General features: G+C 38.8%; 1 protein-coding gene across 2 annotated transcripts in view; it reads left to right on the plus strand.

Moving 5' to 3' along the window:
• The first annotated feature begins 1,959 nt into the window (after positions 1-1,959).
• The window catches only part of LOC310715726 (vang-like protein 1), a 78,680-nt gene continuing 60,177 nt past the window's right edge, over positions 1,960-20,462 (plus strand). The window contains exon 1 of one of the 2 annotated variants that reach the window (XM_083522388.1): positions 1,960-2,261. The gene's annotated coding sequence lies outside the window, so the exon portion shown is untranslated. The remainder of the gene's footprint in view (positions 2,262-20,462) is intronic. The other variant, XM_083522387.1, reaches the window with a different exon arrangement.

Genomic DNA, 20,462 nt, shown 5'->3' on the forward strand with positions numbered 1-20,462 from the left:
TTTGATTTCTACGATTTTCTATAGCCAATACTAATGTATCTAATCTCAAATCAGCAAGAAAAGGTCACCAGGGTGGTTAAAGCAGACTGAAATGCAGACAGGTAGGTCTATAAACGTCTCGAGAGATCCCGAAAGATAAAATTATCCACATTCCATTTTTACAGCCCTTTAGGCTTTTAACCCTTTTTTTAAATTCAGTGTATAAACTATGCCTAAACGCCTAAAATGTGCATGATCAGGGCACAGAAAAGCAACACAGCTACAATGATGAGAACATATGGAACAGAACAATGTATATTTAATCAGAACTTCTTTTATTAAAAACATTTATACAGTAGTAGTGTGCTAGGTCTGAGGAGAAAACATGTCAGATACGTGGTTGGAGAATATTGTTTTAATTATTTTTTTCTCCCGTCTGAACCACATACTTTGAAAAAGAAAATTCACCGAAAGTTTCTTTAGTTTGAATTCATGTGTGTGTATATTCCAAAAACCCTGTCCTTCAGTGTAAATGAACCACTCGATGGTCACCACTGAACAGATATTATTCAGGTGGAGGTTGAGTCTGAGTACATTATAAAATGGCTAGATGGCCCTCATTCAAAAATATCTGCTGAGAGTGCCGTCAGTGATGTGCTCAGAATGTGACATTCATGATGGGCTCGAGGGGGATTTAGTCTATACTCAGATATAATATTAATAACTGTACACCTACAAGTAGGTTTAAGAGGGCTGGTGTGCTATCTATCTATCTATCTATCTATCTATCTATCTATCTATCTATCTATCTATCTATCTATCTATCTATCTATCTATCTATCTATCTATCTATCTATCTATCTATCTATCTATCTATCTATCTATCAATTTGTATGTTTATCTGTCTATCTGTCTGCCTGTCCATCTCTCTATCTGTATATCTGTCTGTTTGTTTATCTCTCTGTCTGCCTGCCAGCTGGTGTGCTTGCTATCTATCTATCTATCTATCTATCTATCTATCTATCTATCTATCTATCTATCTATCTATCTATCTATCTATCTATCTATCTATCTATCTATCTATCTATCTATCTATGTCTGTCTGTCTGTCTGTCTGTCTATCTGTATATATGTCTATCTATCTATCTATCTATCTATCTATCTATCTATCTATCTATCTATCTATCTATCTATCTATCTATCTATCTATCTATCTATCTATCTATCTATCTATGTCTGTCTGTCTGTCTGTCTGTCTGTCTGTCTGTCTGTCTGTCTGTCTATCTATCTATCTATCTATCTGAATATATGTCTGTATATATGTCTGTATATATGTCTGTATATATGTCTGTATATATGTCTATCTATCTATCTATCTATCTATCTATCTATCTATCTATCTATCTATCTATCTATCTATCTATCTATCTATCTATCTATCTATCTATCTATCTATCTATCTATCTTTCTATCTATCTATCTATCTATCTATCTATCTATCTATCTATCTATCTATCAATCTATCTATCTATCAATTTGTATGTTTATCTGTTTATCTGTCTGCCTGTCCATCTCTCTATCTGTATATCTGTCTGTTTGTTTATCTCTCTGTCTGCCTGCCAGCTGGTGTGCTTGCTATCTATCTATCTATCTATCTATCTATCTATCTATCTATCTATCTATCTATCTATCTATCTATCTATCTATCTATCTATCTATGTCTGTCTGTCTGTCTATCTCTCTATCTGTATATATGTCTGTATATATGTCTGTCTATCTGTCTATCTATCTATCTATCTATCTATCTATCTATCTATCTATCTATCTATCTATCTATCTATCTATCTATCTATCGCTGTCTGTCTGTCTGTCTGTCTGCCTGTCTCTCTCTCTCTCTCTCTCTCTCTCTCTCTCTCTCTCTCTCTCTCTCTCTCTCTCTCACTCATTTACTCTCTGTGTCTGTAGAAGAACCATGTAGCGTTATAAAGCGTTATAAGGCTGTAGTGGAGGAAGACTCTGTGCCCTGCTCCCCCTGGCGCGTCACCGCTGTATTACACCTTCCTCTCTCTCCCTTCCACACTGAACACTGCCCCCGCTGTTACTCCTAATGTGGAGGAGGAGAGCCCATTCCGCCGCCGGGGCTTCCCAACCGGTGCTCGAACACAGTGCCAGCTGTACCTGGGGATTACCTTCAGTCTAACAGCGTGCTCACATGGCGTGGAGGAGAGACAGAAGAGAGAGAGCGAGAGACGCCCGTGTCAGGATGCCACACTCCGGTAAAGGTGAGTGGATTCTGCGGCTCGTTTCCCCGCGCGCTGTGCCGGAGCGCGTGCTCGACCCGGTAACGCAGGCGGCGGTGTGTTTAGCAACGAGCAGCGCGTGCAGCTTCACCTCCGATCTCCTTATTGTCCATTATCCTTTATGTAATTACACCGACTTTATTCTGATACCGTACAGAACTCCGGCATTATTTCTCCTTCTCCTCCCTCCTCCACTCCACCACCAGCTAGCAATCACGTACACACAAACGGATTAATAATAAACAAGTCGCTGTTGATTGTTTTTGTTTGGTCTGTTTTGCGCTTTTAAACATCTTCAGCGCTGCAGAAGAAGCCGGAGTGGGTTTAATATCAAGAACATCTAAAGACTTCAGAGCAAGTTTTATAAACTGTCCCTGACTTGTAAGACGTTATAGCTGCAGGCCTTTACACCACCTAACACCGCTAGTTTATACACCATGTACTAACAGGTATTAAACTCTCCATAGAAACCCCAGGGAGCTCCTCAAAGCGCCTTCAGGTCTTTACACTTTGTCAACGTCCCCTTCTTCTTCTTCTTCTTCTTCGGGTGTCCTCCGGCGCTTGGCCAGGGTTTTACAGCTCAGTATGTCTTTCACCCCTCTCGCTTTCATTTATACTCACGCTGGTTAGTCCAGAGGTGTGTGTGTGTGTGTGTGTGTGTGTGTGTGTGTTTCTGACTTGGTTTCTGGAGGCCTTGAGGAGACCGCGGAGTTTCCTGCTGCGACCGCCATTGATTTGGAGTCTACAGGTAGAACAGGGAGTTGGCAAAGAGACACACACTGCTGCTGCTCGACTGCTTTTTTTTCTTCTTCTTCTCCTCCTCAACTCATTATGAGAGAGAAAATCCACAACTGTAGAGGTGGAGTGAAATGTGAATCCCTTCAAATATCTTCAAATAGCTGTCAAGGTGCCTCAAAAGTCACTGAGGAGAAAAGGGTCTGGTTTTGGAAGTGACTTCTATTCTTCATCTAGATCAGGAGTCTTCAACTGAACAGCATTGAGGTCCAGTAAATGAACCCTCCTCATCAGCTGAGACAATTATAGACCTAAAAACATGACTTGATGATGTTTGCCAGACTGAAAAAGAATTTTTATTGGACACATGATAAAAGAATACATCAAAGGAAATGCGCCTTTGTTTCTGTTTGAACTGAGATCACAGATCATAAGTAATGACATCACACGTATTGTCGTTACCTGACTGAATGTATCTAATGTTTATTGTTGTTGTCTTCGATACGTCATGTTGCGTTGATAAAATATCAACAGCAAAATCATTCAGAAACACAAACACTATCTTCCCCTATTTTTTAAAATGCCATTGTTTTTTCACTCACTGAAAGTTTCATCTTTTGCACGTTTCTCTCGTCTTCACCGCACGCTCAACTGCACGTCTAAACAGTGAGCATAGTAACTAGGGGACGGGAGAAAAAAAATCGATTCACCGAACTATCGCGATTCTTTTTAAAACGATTTTTGAGATCGATTTGTTTACCTCAGAATCGATATATATTTAAAGATTTTACTTTTCCAGAGAGGTGGTGGGAAGACGTTACCGCTTTTGATCCGACAGAGAGCGAAACGTATTTTGTTGTTGTCTGTATTAGACGACGTCGTATCCGTTTTAAGATGGCGCGAGAAAGCAAAACCATGGCAGAGGAGCAAACCTCTTTGAGAATTGTTTTTGCACCCTCACGTTTTAAATCACAAGTGTGGAAACACTTTGGATTTTACACACTGCCAGAAAGAGCTGCCCTGGACATGACTAAAACGGTATGCCAACTCGGCCATAGTGTTTGCATATTGGGGCAATACCATGCTTTTGAACGGCAAAAAATACCTGCAGCATCTCAACAAACTCTGGATGTGACATTGAGTAAATGACCATGAACTTCGGAGAAGGCAAAACGCATCACAGAGTCGAATGCTCTTTTTCTCTGCAAAGACATTCGTCCTTATAACTACAGAATCGCAATATGTATTGAATCGGCACAAAAGTATCGGGATAGTATTGAATCGCCAAATTAGTGAATCGTCCCAGCCCTAATAGTAACAGTAGTGGGGACCCGTGGCGCCGTAGGACCCAAACATCTCTACTGAGCCCACTTTGATGTGATACAAATTTGGATTTATTAGAAAATAGCGTTTTGCAAATATTAATTTGATTATGTGAAAAGGCTTCGCAGTCCGACCGGGCGCATTTTGCGGTCCGGATTTGGACCGGAGTCCGCCAGTTTGAGACCCCTGATCTAGAAGCACACGGCGTATTCAATCTAAAGCCTTTGAAGACTTGCAAGAAAAAACAATAAGTTCCACGATATCATTGCGTTTGTGTCCTTCATCCTGTCTGAGAAGCTGAAATGGAGTTAATCTCACATGTAAGAAATTGTCAGAAGCTTTAATCATCCAAAGAACCCACAAGAGACTTTGTTTTCAGGTTGCTCCTGTGACTTGTAGTTTGTCTTGTGTGTGATTGGTGGGTCCTTCAAGGAAGAATAGTTGCTTATAGGTGTTAAAGTCATGAGCGGGGAATTGAAGAAAAGTGGGACCACGAGGGCTCAATTTTTACAGGTCGAGTTTTTGAGAAAGTGTACGTTTGTCTATTAAAATCTAATAGAAATATCCAGATTATTAGGGTACCATTTGAGTTCCTCGATTCCACAAGCTACAGTTTTTAAACACACTACATCTGGTCTTGGATACAATTTAGTAGAGATGGTAGGCAAATTACGAAGTAGCACATATCAAATTTGCATAGGGTTAGCCAGCATGATGTGTATTTATATATATATATATATATATAGCTATTAATATATATATTAATAGCTTTCTTCATTTACTTTGAAAAACAAGTCACATAACACACCAGGGACGTGACCTGATTCCCACGGTACTCTCCACGTGTGCACAGGTAAGCAGCGGCCGAGTCTCCAAGGGCATTTGCTCTGCAATGTCTCCCCTCTCAGACGTGCTCGAATGAATAAAGATGAATCTTCGCAACCGTGAAATATTTTATCCTCCAGTCAATCTTGCATTTATCTCTCTTCTCTTTAAAGACCACCTTGTGCATCGTAGCAGACAGCTACCCCCCCCCCCCCCCACACAACTCTCTAAAGGTTTCGTTCCGATATTCGCTTTTGTGGTGAAACACACCCAGGCGACGAAAGAAGAGAGTGAGAAAGAGAGAGATAGAAAGATATCTTCTCTCTTCAGTAGAAAAAAAGGTTTTCCGTCTCGCCACTCAACGAATAATAAAACAGCGTCAATTACGATTTTTTATTTATTTATCGTGTAAGCCACGAATCTGACGGCACAGAGAGCGCGATTATTATAGCTGGTGTTCACAGGGGGATTTGAAAGCACACATTCGGAAAAGTGTGTGTGTAGGTGTGTGTGTGTGTGGATCTCACCTATCTTATTGTGTTGTGAGCTGAACCGTTCTAATCCCTTTTCTTTTAAGAAGTCGAAAAAATTCTTTTTCGTTCTCATGGATAACGAGTTCTCAGAGGAACCTGATTTACAATGCCTGTCTCATATATGTATTTAGAGCGTTAGGCTGGCTTTTCCCACGTTTTCCAGGTTTTCCTCTTAGTAATGATGTAATACTTGGCACACCATTACACTCCTGAATACTAGCACTTATTCCACCTATCATAATTTTGACTCTTTTGATTATTCCTAAATATATACTGCACATGTTTCTGGCCAAAAAGGCAGTAAATACAATTTGGATCCTGGAAGTAATCTTTTAAATATTTTTTTATGCCATCATTTTTTTCTCAATATTGACTTTATTTGATATGTATCAGTGTAGGAATTTGTAATTCATTTATCAATTAGTAATAATTTCATATCTTTTAAACTATTTATTATATAATGGACCAACTTTGTTTTAATCCCGTCTACACTGGCTGTTTTTCCATAAATCAAATCGAATCAAATTTAATTAGTCACATACACATACATACAGAGTACGACATGCAGTGAAATGCTTGTACGACCGTCCAACATTTAAGCATAAAAAAGGAATTGAATTTAAGGAAAATAAATAAATTAAGTAGATTAACAAAAAATAAAAAAATTATAGAAAATAGATGAAAATATATGTACATACATGAATGCGTATGGCAAATATTGGAAGATATTAAAGTGATTTAATGATTTGATGATGTCCTTAAAGTGTTGAAGTGACGGTCCGGGGTTATTTTGCTCGTCTGCAGTAAAATGTCTAAAAAAAACATCCACGTCCTTATAATGCGCAAACGTGAAAACGTAAGAAGCTTTAACGCATGCGAAATCCGTCTCTCGGAAGTCAAGTGCTAGTCGACATTTTGTCCTCTGAGAAAAATGCAATCTGTAGGCTGTACAAAGTGACATTAATCTTTAACAACCCTATCAAACTGGACAGCCGGCACAAAGACTGCAATATAACGTCCACCCTCGCGTCTGTCCTGAGTGCAACGGGTCAGATGACTAAAAATACGACATTGGATTGATTTTTTTCACGCGTGCATTAACACCGAAACGGCGTACTCACAATAGCTCCCAATTTTAGTGAACATGCACACTGAGGAAAAACGTGTTTCTAAATGTAACTGGATTATTGTGGACGTAGCTCTAAAAATCCTTGAATACGTTTACACTGGTCGTTCCAGTGTAGTTAGATGCATGTATAGAATAGCCTTTATTTGTCACATATACTTCACAGCACAGTGAAATTCGTTCTTCGCATATCCCAGCTTGCTCAGAAGTTGGGGTCAGAGCGCAGGGTCGGCCATGATATGGCGCCCCTGGAGCACAGAGGGTTAAGGGCCTTGCTTAAGGGCCCAAGAGTGGCAGCTTGGCAATACCAGGGCTTGAACCCACGACCTTTCGATCAGTAACCCAGCACCTTATCCACTGAGCAACCACTACCCCATGTGATCTGATGGTTACCTTACTTGGGTTTTTCTATTTAATTGTAGTTTTACCAATGCAAATGCATATCTACCTGTTTACCGTTTACCTGTACCAAATGTTTTGTTCAAATCAAATACGATGTACGAGTTCGATGTTCGATGACTTAATGATACTGCATCACCCTTTATTTCTTTTCGATTGCACTGAAAACCCCTTTGCATGGGTAAAAACATGTTACACAGGAACAAAATGCAAACTAAAACAAAACTATTTTCGGCTATTCACATGCTTTTTTGTCTCACAGCACCATCTTTTCTCTTATAGTGTATAACAGCAATGTGATAAATACCGACATTCTCAGATATATTTAAAAAAAATGATGATCAATACTGTGATTGTTTCGATTAGTTTATTGTCTGGGGAACATTTCAAACCTTCTCGATGTCATCAATGTGGCCTCGTGTATCAGGAGTTTTTTAGAAATATAAAGTATTTCAAACTTATATGGACCGATTTCTACATTTAAAAGTTATATCTGTAATCTAGTTCATTTTGTAAACCTAGTTTGGGACAGTGTCTATTACTTTGAATCGAATTGAATGAAATCGAATTGAATTGAAAACAATGGAATTGTTGAGAACCATTTGATTCACTTCAGTTGGTGATTCAGAAGTGTACACCTGAAACCTGAATTTGGTTTCCTCTCTTGTTTCCGTTCACATTAGATTAAAAAGTACATTAGCTTTACGTATTATGTTCCTGGATTTAATTTTTTCAGCCTCTAGGAAAGCTTAGCTATATAAAGTGTGTACAATGGTGTCTCTGAAAATGGAGCCCATTCTCTCTGTTTCTTATTTTCTCTCTTCTCTCTCTCTCTCTCTCTCTCTCTCTCTCTCTCTCTCTCTCTCTCTCTCTCTCTCTCTCTCTCGCTCTCTCTCTCTCTCTCTCTCTTGCTGCCATGCTCTCTTTTCGTTTGTTTGCGGGTTTAGTCTCTGGGACACGCCGGAGCCAAGGAGGGTGTAAGTTTGTGTTGGAGGCGAGCCAGCACCTTTTCCTTTGTGCCCTATAGTAATTTGTCTCTCTTCTCTTTTCACTTTCACTCGCACTCGTCCTACTTCCCGTCTTCAAGTCTCGATTTCATCGACAAAAATCAATATAAGTCTCTTCGATCGTCAGTGCAAAAATCCACACATAAAGGAAGTTCCTTAACATGTCCATCACACACATAAGCTCCCAAGATTAAACTCGAGATGTTCTCGCAGCCAGCTGTGAATAGATCTCTAGTTCTAATGCGGGACACTTTCCCCTGAATACCAAGGCACGGCGAATCGATTGCCCCTTCTGCTGTTGTGCATTTCATCTTCCCTCTCATGCGAGCTAGTTTCTTTTATGGTCCTTTTGTAAGCAGGCGTTCCGCTCAGGGTAGGAAATCACCGCTCGTTTTTGTCCGTTTGTTTACGGAGCTGTTTTGCATATGCTTAATGAGGTGGCACTAACGACCGTGACGCAGACAATTGTTACATCTTCCACTATTATTGTTTGTTTTTGTTGTTTTTTTCTTCTTCTCGCGGGATATTTTTTGCTTCTCTCACACGCACAGTTGTAAGGCAGCGTTGGGACAGGGGGTAAATATCAAATGACTTTCCCTGCCAGCTATTTTGCTTTAACGTCGCCCCCTCGTTTCCGTCATTACAGTTGAGATAAACCGAATGTTTTGTTCCAGACTGAGCTCAGTCAATGTTCTTCAGTCTTTTAATAGGAGAGTTCCTCAGGAGTTTTGGAATGTTTTCAGAAAAGGTGTGGCAGGTGATCATGGGAGGATGTTTATGCAGGGAAGAAGGAAGTGGCAGAACGGATATAAGAAAATAAATGTGGGATTTAGTGAAGCCTGGCAGGTTTCCAACAACATCACAGTGTTGGATTGATAGAACCATTGACTGGATAAGAGTATTTTAGAGGACTTTTTGTCGGTCGTTTCCTCTCAGCCGTGCTACTGTGCAGTAGGTTTGTACTAGCAAGTGTCAGGTGACTCATTTGATTTGTAGATTTTGTGAGCAAGTCGTCATTTGTGGATGTGTATTGTTTTTGTTATGTTAAGAAACAGTAGAAGATATGCTTGTTTTATGGCTGGTAACATTGTTACAATATAAAGTTCAGTGGAAATGGATAAAAATGGTTGCTATATATTACTATATAAATCCATATGTCTTGTCAAGTCAAGTCAAGAAATTTATTGTCATTTCAACCATACATAGCTGATGCAGTACACAGTGAAATGAAACAACGTTCCTCCAGAACCCTGGTGCTACATAAATCAACATAAAGCTACATAACAGAAAACACAGGGCTAAGGACTGGTAAGTGTCCTCGCTTGCTTGTGGTGCTTCCCCAAATTTGTTATCTTTATAGGCACAAAATTGTATAGGATGTCTTGGATGTGGTACCTTCAAATAGTCTATTCACTTTGAATAGGAGACCCAAAACTGTTTTTCTTGAGATCTTAAAGATCTTGGAAACCTTTTGAACATCTTTTGGGATGAATTGTAATGCTGACTGTACCCCAGGTTTCCTCCCCCTACAATATTGTGCCATTGTGGCACAACCTAGTGGAACATCTTCCCAGAAGAGTGGTTTTTGTAACAGCAAATTGAGAACTGCATGTGAAATGGAGCGTTCGAAAAGCACATACAAATCAGTTTTCCACAAACTTTTGTCTATTAAATGTATCTTGTACAAGCTGTAATAACGCTCTAACGTTAATAAACAGTTTTTTAAAATCGAATTTTAGAACTGTCGCACACCCAGGTTTGGCAAAACCTTGTTTTTACAATATTTCGAACATTTCCTGTCTCACTGCATAGACAAGCACTCACACTAATTCACAAATAAATGCTGGTCAGCTTACAATGCACATCTTGGGAATGAAACTAGAGTACCCAGTGGATTCCCTCGAAAACTTCATGCATACAGGGCAGAGACGGAGTACAAACCCACAAAAATTTCCAATTCCAATAAACCACACTATCACTTCTTCCAGATTGTTAACCTTAAGTTAACTGCTTGTAATACAGAACGAATGGGTCAGTGAGCAGCACATGCTGTCAGGGATACTCTGAAATTTTGCCTGCCATGATACATGTAACAGACACTCGCCAGTCGTGGCTTTATTTTTACACGCACATGCTCGCACAATCTCTCTGATTACGCTGCAGTCCGTCTAGTCCTGGAACCGCCCCCACGTTGCCCTTCGACGGTAGACCTGGACACAGAACAGCCAATCACAATCTACTCTTTACATATCACCACAGTACCTTAATGTCATGTTCAACCTGTCTGAATTCTCCTTCAACGCCTGTCAAACTGTAAAAATGTCTCTTATAGCTCCGTCACGATTTGTCATTGGTAAGAAGATTATTGGATTATTTCTGACTGATGATGACGGCTCTTCAACAGACAGCTCCATATTCCTTACAAGAAAAAGTTAGTCCTCCTCGGTCCCCTCCCCCCACAGCAGCAGCGGTCTTTTAGCTTTTATGAGTAGCGGTGTAGCTCGAGGGCACAGGATGATGGTTAGAAGTTTGACGTGACGTTGACGGCCATGTTCATTTGAGACTTTTCATAGTTGTGCCTTCGCAATTTGTAGACTTCAACTCGAACATTTAGACGGGGATTACAGAATTAGTACAGAGACACTGACAATGTGCTGGAGGTTTGGTTTCATAGAGAAATGTGGTTTGCCGAGCGCTGCCTGTAACCGTCTGGTGGTTTTTTTAAATCATGTGTGGGCTGCGAGGCTCCCTGTAATTTCCCATTTATTTGGTATGAATGACAGCAAACTGACTTTTAGTTTAGTATGATGGAGGAGAAAGGATTGAAATATATTTAAGCCACCGATGCCAATCTGTGCTGTGACATAATTTATAATGCAAGCGATATATTGTTTTATGATGCAACTTTCCTCTTACTACCTTTTCCCATAAAGTTATTTATGCTAGCTTGCTGTTCTATGGATTGCACTTTACCAGGAATATTTAAATGATTACATTAGCCAATTTATCGAGACCGGGAACATTACCATGTTTATTTTATTTAGCTAGCTAAAGTTACATAACCGAATGAAAACACATAACTAGCATTGGCTTCATACCTAATTCTCTTGTTTTCTGAGGTGATATGCAGATTGGAGTTTGTTTTTACTACAGTGTTTTGATGTCATGATCAAATTTGCCAGTTGAGGTTTAACAATTAACATCAGCTCTGAACCCTACTTATATGTGTTCACTTTTGCAGAGATTTCTCAGTTAAGCTTTCCCCCCCCAAAAAAAACCTTTGACGGTAATTTCTGGTCATCATTTTAAGCAAAATATTGCCGAAAAATGTAGCTGACATATTTTAATACTATGTGGTCATAGTGTTATGACAGGACCCATTGCTGTAAGCAGGAACAGTAGTGTGCGGTAAACTGTGGTCTAGTTTGTGCTGTTAGCTGGAGTCGTCTTTTTTCTCTAGGTGGTCAGATTAAAAAAAAAAAAAGCTACGTTCACACATCTCGCAGTGGCAAAGAGACCGGAGATCATTCATGGTCAATGACATACGCTGACTTGAGCAACAGATACCATAGGTGACTAAATGTAGGAGTCCAGGGGGGAAAAGTCTTATTTCATTGTGCAACTAATATAAATATATTTTTTTATATCATAATCTAAATATGAAAGCACTTGGTGCAATGGCTGTCAAAAAGAGAGTAAAGACATAGATAAGTTACCACAGCAATAAGTTGTAGGAACTTCAAGTGGTGACTGTGTGAACACAGCATGAGTGATGTCCAGTGGTGGACAGTAAGGAATTAAATAATGCGTTAAATAAAATGCGTTAATAAAAGTAATGCGTTACTGTGCTTGAGCAGCTTTTTGGCGTATCTGTAATTTTCTCAAGTTTTTCCCATAAACTCAACCACATTTCATAAAATCAGTTGTTCCTTTTTATTTATGAGGGGATAAAAACTTAACTGGTCAAGCACACAGCAAGCCACTGATCAGGATTGAGCCTGATTTAAACTTGTTTTGATTGCCGTTCGGCAGTGGCAGATTTAGACAACATGGGCACAGGTCGTCCACCCAAAAAAAAAAAAAAAAAAAAGATTTATTTATTTATTTTTAACCAATCTTTTTCATGTTTCATCAATTGTTATATCATGTCATGTTGAATGAACCTGGTCGGGACTCTGAGAAGTTCCCTCACTCATACACTCAAGTACAGGTGACTTCACCTCAGTTTTCAGGGTTTCCAGTAGGATAACTGACAAGACCTGGAGTGATGTCACATCAGTAAGGAAAACTGAATCCAAATTGAAATTATGGGTGACAAAAAAGGTCTAAACCCTCAGGAGCCCAATTAAAAAAAAAACACGTGCAAAAGATAAAGGTGTGTATGCAGCTCATCTCTCCTTATGAAGATAGTATAAGCTAATGCATTTAATGAAATGTACTAATAGTCATATTATGTATATCATATTATAATATCAGTTAGGTTCTGCTGTTCTACTGTACACCATCATACTGACAACATGACCAGACATATTGACGATCTTGTTTGTGAACAATGACAAAGGGATTTTTTATTCTGATCGGGAATGAGATGTTCATTGACTGAAGATTGTGGACCTTTAAAGAAGTAGATGTCGACCCTGCAAACATCCCGAACCATCTAAAGACGTACCAGTGCCAATTGGATCCCACTTCATGTGGAGTTTTGACATTGGACCTACTTGAGTGTTTAAAGGCTCTGGCATGGAGAAGCTGGTGTTGGATCTGTAATGATCGCAAATGTTGAGCTATTTTATGAGTTGCTCAGTAGCTCCTAGTTTTATAACCACAAATGACTGTAAAAGACTGTAGAAAAAACATTACTCGTAATCTTACACTCCAGTTTGGATGGGTTCCCATTTTGAGTCTGGTTACTCTCAAGGTTTCTTCCTCATTACATCTAAGGGAGTTTTTCCTTGCCACAGTTGCCATGGCTGCTCATCAGGGATAAATACACACCATTCACCTTAACTCTTTCGTTGCTTTCTGTAAAGCTGCTTTGAGACAATGTCTGTTGTGAAAAGCGCCATAGAAATAAACTTGACTTGACTTGATACAAATACTTACTTTTGAGAGAAGGAGAAAAGGATTTTGAGGAAAGTACAGGCTTTTGCAAGAAATCCAATGTTTTGTGCTGTTTGTACAAATTGTTTTGAGAGTGGTTTGAAAATATTAAGGATGATTTGAGAAATTTTTCAAAGCAACTGAGAAAAACTGTAAAAGTCAAATTTAAAAGACATTATAAGGATATAAATGCTGTATGTATCTTATAGCTACAATTAGTCAAGGAGTTGTTTGTTCTTGGTTCTGAAATTGTGCACAATGACGTATTTAATTGCGCAATAAATGCGTTTAGGGTGATATTAACAGTGGTGTGAAAGAGTGTCACACTAATGTTTTAGATCAATAAACTAATTTAAAAATTTCAGAAAAAGATGAAGAACACAAGTGAACACAACATGCAGTTTTTAAAGGAAGGTTTTCATTATTGAGGGAAAACAAAATCCAAAACTACATGAACAAACAAAACAAAAAGTGTTTGCCCCCCTGTTAAAACTGTGGTTTATTACACTTGAGTGTAATAAGTGAAGTAGACCAAAAGATCCTCAAAAGCTAGACAGCATGCCAAGATCCAAAGAAATTCAGAAACAAATGAGAAAGAAAGTAATTGAGATCTATCAGTCTGGAAAAGGTTATAAAAAAATTTCTAAAGCTTTGGGACTCAGTGAGAGCCATTATTCACAAATGGCAAAAACATGGAACAGTGGAGAACCTTCTCAGGAGTGGCCGGCCGACCAAAATTACCCCAAGAGCACAGCGAAGACTCATCCAAGAGGTCACAAAAGATCCCACAACAACATCCAAAAAACTGCAGGCCTCACTTGCCACAGTTAAGGTCAGTGTTCATGACGCCACTGTAAGAAAGAGACTGGGCAAAAATAGTCTGCATAGAAGTGTTCCAAGACTATAAACGCTTCTAAGCAAAAAGAGCATAAAGGCTCATCTCAGTTTTATCAGAAATCCACATCTTATTGATTTCCAAGACTTTTGGGAAAATATTCTGTGGACTGACGAGACAAAAGTTTAACTTTTTGGAAGGTGTGTGTCTCATTAAGTCTGGCGTAAAAAAGTAACACTGCATTTCAAAAAAAGAACATCAGAACAACAGTAAAATATGGTGGTGGTAGTGTGATGGTCTGGGGCTGTTTTGCTGCTTCAGGACCTGGACAACTTGCTGTGATAAATGGAACCATGAGTTCTGCTGTTTACCAAAAAATCCTGAAGGAGAATGTCCAAACATCTGTTCGTGACCTCAAGCTTAAGCGAACTTGGGTTCTGCAGCAGAAAAATGATCAAAAAACACAACAGAAAGTCCACCTATAAATATCTGAAGAAAAACTAATTAAAGACTTTGGAGTGGCCTAGTCAAAGTCCTGACCTGAATCCTATTGAGATGCTGTGGCATGACCTTACAAAGGCGGTTCATGCTGGAAAACCCTCCAGTGTGACTGAATTACAACAATTCTGCATAGATGAGTGGAGCAAAATTCCTCCACAGCGCCGTAACAGACTTATCGCAAACGCTTGATTGCACTTGTTGCTGCTAAGGGTGGTCCAACCAGTTTTTGGGGGCAAACATTTTTTTCACACAGGGCCATGTAGTTTTGGATTTTGTTTTCCGTCAAACAAAATTGTGTTATCACTGAAGCTGAAGCAGAGAGGAGCTTTTCAATGATGAAATTATTTAAAAGGAGGGAGACATGGTTCACCCAGGGCCTCATTCAAGCTAAAACAGCCACTGCTGCTTGGTGGTTACTTACTTACTACATACAGTGTAGTAATGTGGGAGAAATTCCCGGCTCTAACTTACCACAGCACATTAATAAAGTAGCTAAAAAGAATGTTTTGGGCTCATGATAATTTATTAGATATCAATCAGTGTTTGACTCATTAACATCATTCTATTAGTAGATCGGTGTTCTGAGAGTAACATTTAGAGTCTTTTTTACATAAACTGAGTTGATTAAGCAAATATTCTTGTGATAAAAATGATAATAGGAACATTATAGCCGTAATTAAACCTTAGTGCTTAAGTACATTTAATAGCAAATACTTTTGTACTTTTACTCAAGTAAAAGTTTAAAGGGGGCACTTTTACTTTTACCTAAGATTTTACCTATCTCTACATTTACTCAAGTACATGCTATGTGAACGTCGTCCGCCACTGGTGATATTGATTCTCAGTACCTGCAATAACTATTTCGCAAGCTGTAAATGGAGTTTTTGTTTTTTCATGGATCGTTTTGTACAATGAATCATTGTTCTGAAAGGCTGAAAATCATGTTTCAGGCTTTGGAAGTTCTTGTTCAATATAAAGTGACCGGGTTTTTCTCAGGGCAAGAAATTTAATATGACACCTCCTGGGTGCTCCCATTCGTCATAACAAATGGGCTATAACTGTCCCAGGATTTCTACATGATCACTTTCAGTGTGTTATCAATTACAAAGACCTGTCCTCTTGCTATATTTGCTGTGTCCTGCACTCTTTAGTATAATATTGATTATTATATATGGAAATGTGTAATTCGGAACGAGCTGTAAAGTTTAAAACATAGAGAGCGTGCCAAATAAATGCCTGTATTTGTTGCATATGTTCACTCAGACCTGCATAAATTACACTCCGCTGTGATTAACAGTGTGTGGTTGAGCACAGAGGTGAGATTTGATACGGCTGTTTGGGTACCAGTATGAGAGGCACTTAACTCCATCATCAGACACTTAATCCTGACATGTACCCCGGAGGTCCCTCCAAAAAAATAGAAAACACAGATACTTCTTTTTCCAGGTAGTTGTGATGAGCCAAGCTAAACAAGGGTGCCGTGTTGTAGCAGCTTGGGGGTCAAGTGATTTGGTCTGGAGCACAACACTGGTTCGGACCAGTAAGTGCAGTTAAAAATATATGAATTGTGAACAAAGTGAGGCTTGAGTAGGTATGTTTTGTTTTTTTTATATTTAAGATATGCTACTTTGTGGCAAAAAGAAACCATATGAATCACTTTTCTTGAAAAAACTCATCCAACTCAATCTCAAACAGGTAAATGAAAAAAATCATTTCAGAGGATTGGGATGACCAATTCAAATTCTGTGGTTAATGAAGCATTATGTGTGGATTTGAATATTGCTCTACTGGGGCAATAAAATCCACAATGTACAGCATTACATTCATTTACAGCATTAAGACAAATGCCCTTATCCAGAGCAACTTACACTTATATCCTTTATAAGACTGAGCTGTTGAGGGTTAAGGGCCTTGCTCAGGGTACCAGCAGTGGCAGCTTAGTGGAGCTGTGACTTGAACGCATGGTTTTCTGATCAGATGTCCAACATTCCAAACACTATGCAACCACCTCCCTATTCAGATATCCATTCATATATCTATTTCATATATGGCTTCTCTTGCACAGGGTCATGAAGTGTAGCTTAACCATGGGAACTCATAACACACCTTGGATGTCCAGGGTGGACAATTTGGTAAATGCTAATGAGTGTGAAAGGAAACCATCATACCCAGGGGAAACCCCCAAAGTACAAAAAGGACTTAACTCAGTGCACACAGGGTGTAGGCAGGATGTGAGACCCCAAACTTTTAAGTGTGAGGCAAACATGCAACCAACTAAGCCACTGCATCCCCTGACACTGTAGATTTAAGTGCAATTTACAGGCCGCCTGGGGTGCCAGTAAAGTACTGTAAAGTTTACAGTAAAATATCTAACATAGTATAAAATATCATGTAACCATATACATATAAGCTTCTTGGGTTAGTGATTTAAAAGATTTTAAAGTTCAAGCCCCATCACGACTAAGATGCCCCTGAAAGGCAATATTGAAGATGGGCACCGTCACATGACTAGAAATGTGCAATTGTTTACGAAAACGCTGTTTTCAAATTTATCCACTTTGGAAAGCATTTTCAGAAAGCAAAATTTTTGTTAACTAAAAACACCATGGGTGGATGGAAGTCCAATACAGAATTATATGCGTTTTCAAACGTCTCAGCGTGGACATGGCCTTAGAATGAGTGCATTAATAGAAATTGTGCAGCTGCTGCAACCGGGAACAGAGAATTCAGCGCTGTTGTGTAAGGAGTATTAAAGAAGTCATAACACAAGCATTTACGGTTTGTAAATTAGTCACATTTCGGATTTAGCTTTATTTCACACTTTGGATTAGATAAACTAATCCAAACCACAGTAACAGAGTATTAATTACCTACTGCCACTGCAACCATGTGTTCAGCTCTGTGGTTTTCTCTTTCAAGCACAGGACAGGATGAATTTGTGGTTCTGCGTTTGACTGTGTGGTTGCCATATGAATTCCACAATAGATTCGATGGCTATCAAGTGAACGGATTAAATGTCTTTCTGAAAGCATGTCTGTAGCCTCAAGATTGTAGCTGTGCTCAATTGTGTATCTATTTTTTTCTGGTAGCCATAATAATGGTTATTGTCGTCTGATTTTAGGGCAAAGCGGCAAAACATCGTTCTCTGAACCATTTCCGTTCATATTTTCCAGGGTTTCTTCAGAACAGAATAAGAATCAGGTTTATTACAGTAATCCCCCACGCCAAACGAAAAACCGTATAATCGTATTTTATGTATACAGTATTGTACTGTATTAAGATTTTATTTAATATTATTTATAATTTGATTTTGATAAATACATTTTATTATTTCAACATAAAACTCAAAACAATTCCCTATAAGTTGTTTGGTCTATGGTACTATCCGCAAGACACCGGGAAAATCAGCTAAACAAATTAGTTATGTGGCAAATGCAATTACGGGGTAAACCGGGGCACGAGATTCGAACTGCAGTAAAGTGGGCGATTACTGTATTATTGTTGACACCCACAAGGAATTTGGTTTCAACTGGTGAAAATACATACATAAATAACATTATATATTTAGCTTAGACTACACAAGACAATACAGACAATACAAGACAATATAGATTAAATAAGAAAATATAATCTTCCCGTGGGCTCACCACCTGCAGGAGGGACCGTAAGGGACGGTGCTGTGAGGATTGGGCAGCAGTCGAAGGCGGGGGCCTGCTTAGACTGCTGCCCCCGCGACCCGAATTACGGATAAGCAGGAGAAAATTAATGAATGAAGAAAATATAATTAAGATTTTATTCTTTTTTGCTCTACACAATTTCAGTAATCATCATCTGGTCATTACTTAGTTATAGCTAATAGCTTGTTAGGTTTATTTGCTGTCCCATTTATCATTTTGTAAGCATTCCTGATCTTATTATAGTGTTAAGCAAAAAAAGAGCAAAAAGAGCAGCTAGAAGCTACAGCTGACTTGTACCCAGCATAACCAACAAAGCTGGCTACTGAACTGGAAGCGTTACTTTCAACTTTCAAAAGCACCACAGTGCTATGGTCAATTAGTGCTAGTTAGACATTGCAACTGGGCAAAATATATATTACACCCAAGCTCACAAAATGGCTAAATCCTGTTATTTGTGACTTTCCTTGACTAAAAGAAGGGGATGGATGAATGTTGGCACCATCAAATATTGATCTGTTTTGGAAAAAAGCAATGCATGCAAAGCTTTTAATACACAGCCTTTGATTTCTTTTAACCCACTCTGCAGTTGTAAACCTCCTGCTGCAGTTTAATTAATCGAAGCAAACCCACAAATCACACGCCACAGCAGCACTTCGATGTGTAACACCGTCAGACCATCTCATTAATGCGCTCCATTCTGCACAGCTGTGTAGTCTCCACCTTCGGAGTCATTTGTTATTTCTTTTTTTTTTCCTTCAATTTGACTATTTGGACATTGGAGGCTCGCTTTATATCTCCCATGGTTCCAGTCGTTATTAATGATTGGAGTTAATATTTGCATATTCCTTTGAAATATTAAAATATGGGGATGAATTTGGGTTCACTGCTTCCACTCGCTTTAAATCCTTTCCTGAGGGATTCAGCAGGAACTTCTGGTTGAAATTTTAGCTCCAGAAACTTATTCCTAACTATATACATTATATAGACAAAAGTATTGGGACACCAGACTTCTCCAACCATATGTGGTTCTTCCCCACATTGTTACCACAAAGTTGCAGGCACACAATTTGCATGCTCTCCTTGAACTGGGAGAAGCAAACCTGTTCCAGCATGACAAAGACATATCTCCATGAAGATATGGTTTACTTGAGTGAACCTTAACCCTACTGAGTACCTTTGGGATCATTTGGAATGCTGGATGCAACCCAGGCCTCCTTACTCTACATCAGTACCTGACTTTACTAACACTCTTGTGGAAACGAATTTCTTCAAGCACACTCCAAATTCTTCTGGAACAGTTTTGGGTCTCATGGTAGAAGTGAAGGAAAAATGCAATGCTCCTTATATGCAAGGACATCTTGTACAATTATGTGCCTCCAAATTTGTGGTTACAGTTTGGGGAAGAAAAAAATCTGGTTGAAAAACTCAGGTGTTCCAATACGTTTGGCCATATACATAATACATATTATCTGGAGCTGGCAAAATTCTATACAGATTCTGTAATTGAATTGATATGTTATTGTGTCAGGCAGTTATTAGGCATTTCTCATTGTGCATCACAATCATATAATGCACACCAAGCCATGAATTATATCTTAACTCATTTATATAATGTGAAATCAGGACTATAATCAGGTCAGTCATACAGTAAAGATGTAATGAAGCTATATTTCAGTGAGAACATTTTCCAACAATGAGAACATCCTCCAACAATGAGAACATCCTCCAACAATGAGAACATCTTCCAACAATGAGAACATCTTCCAACAATGAGAACATCTTCCAACATGATTTTTTTTTATCTTTTATAAGAAAGGGCATAGATAATAGAATATAACTAATATCTCTGGAAAAAAAGAAGCAGTGTAAACTTTCCACCAAAAATCTATATAAATACACTGCTTTTATCCCGAATTCACATCAGAACGCATTGAGAGACGGACGTGTGGTGATCATTCATCGACTCTGAAGCAAACATTTTACAAAGTACTAAAACAACCGCATGGGATCCTCACTGCACATTAGGATTTATTATTTTTTTTTTATGTGATTTTGTGAGTTTAATGGATTTCGATCGACTTTACTTCTCTCTCCAAGAACAACTTGATAATATCTACGTGCT

The sequence above is a fragment of the Silurus aristotelis genome, assembly GCF_946808225.1.
Source record: "Silurus aristotelis genome assembly, chromosome: 20".
NCBI lineage: Eukaryota > Metazoa > Chordata > Actinopteri > Siluriformes > Siluridae > Silurus > Silurus aristotelis.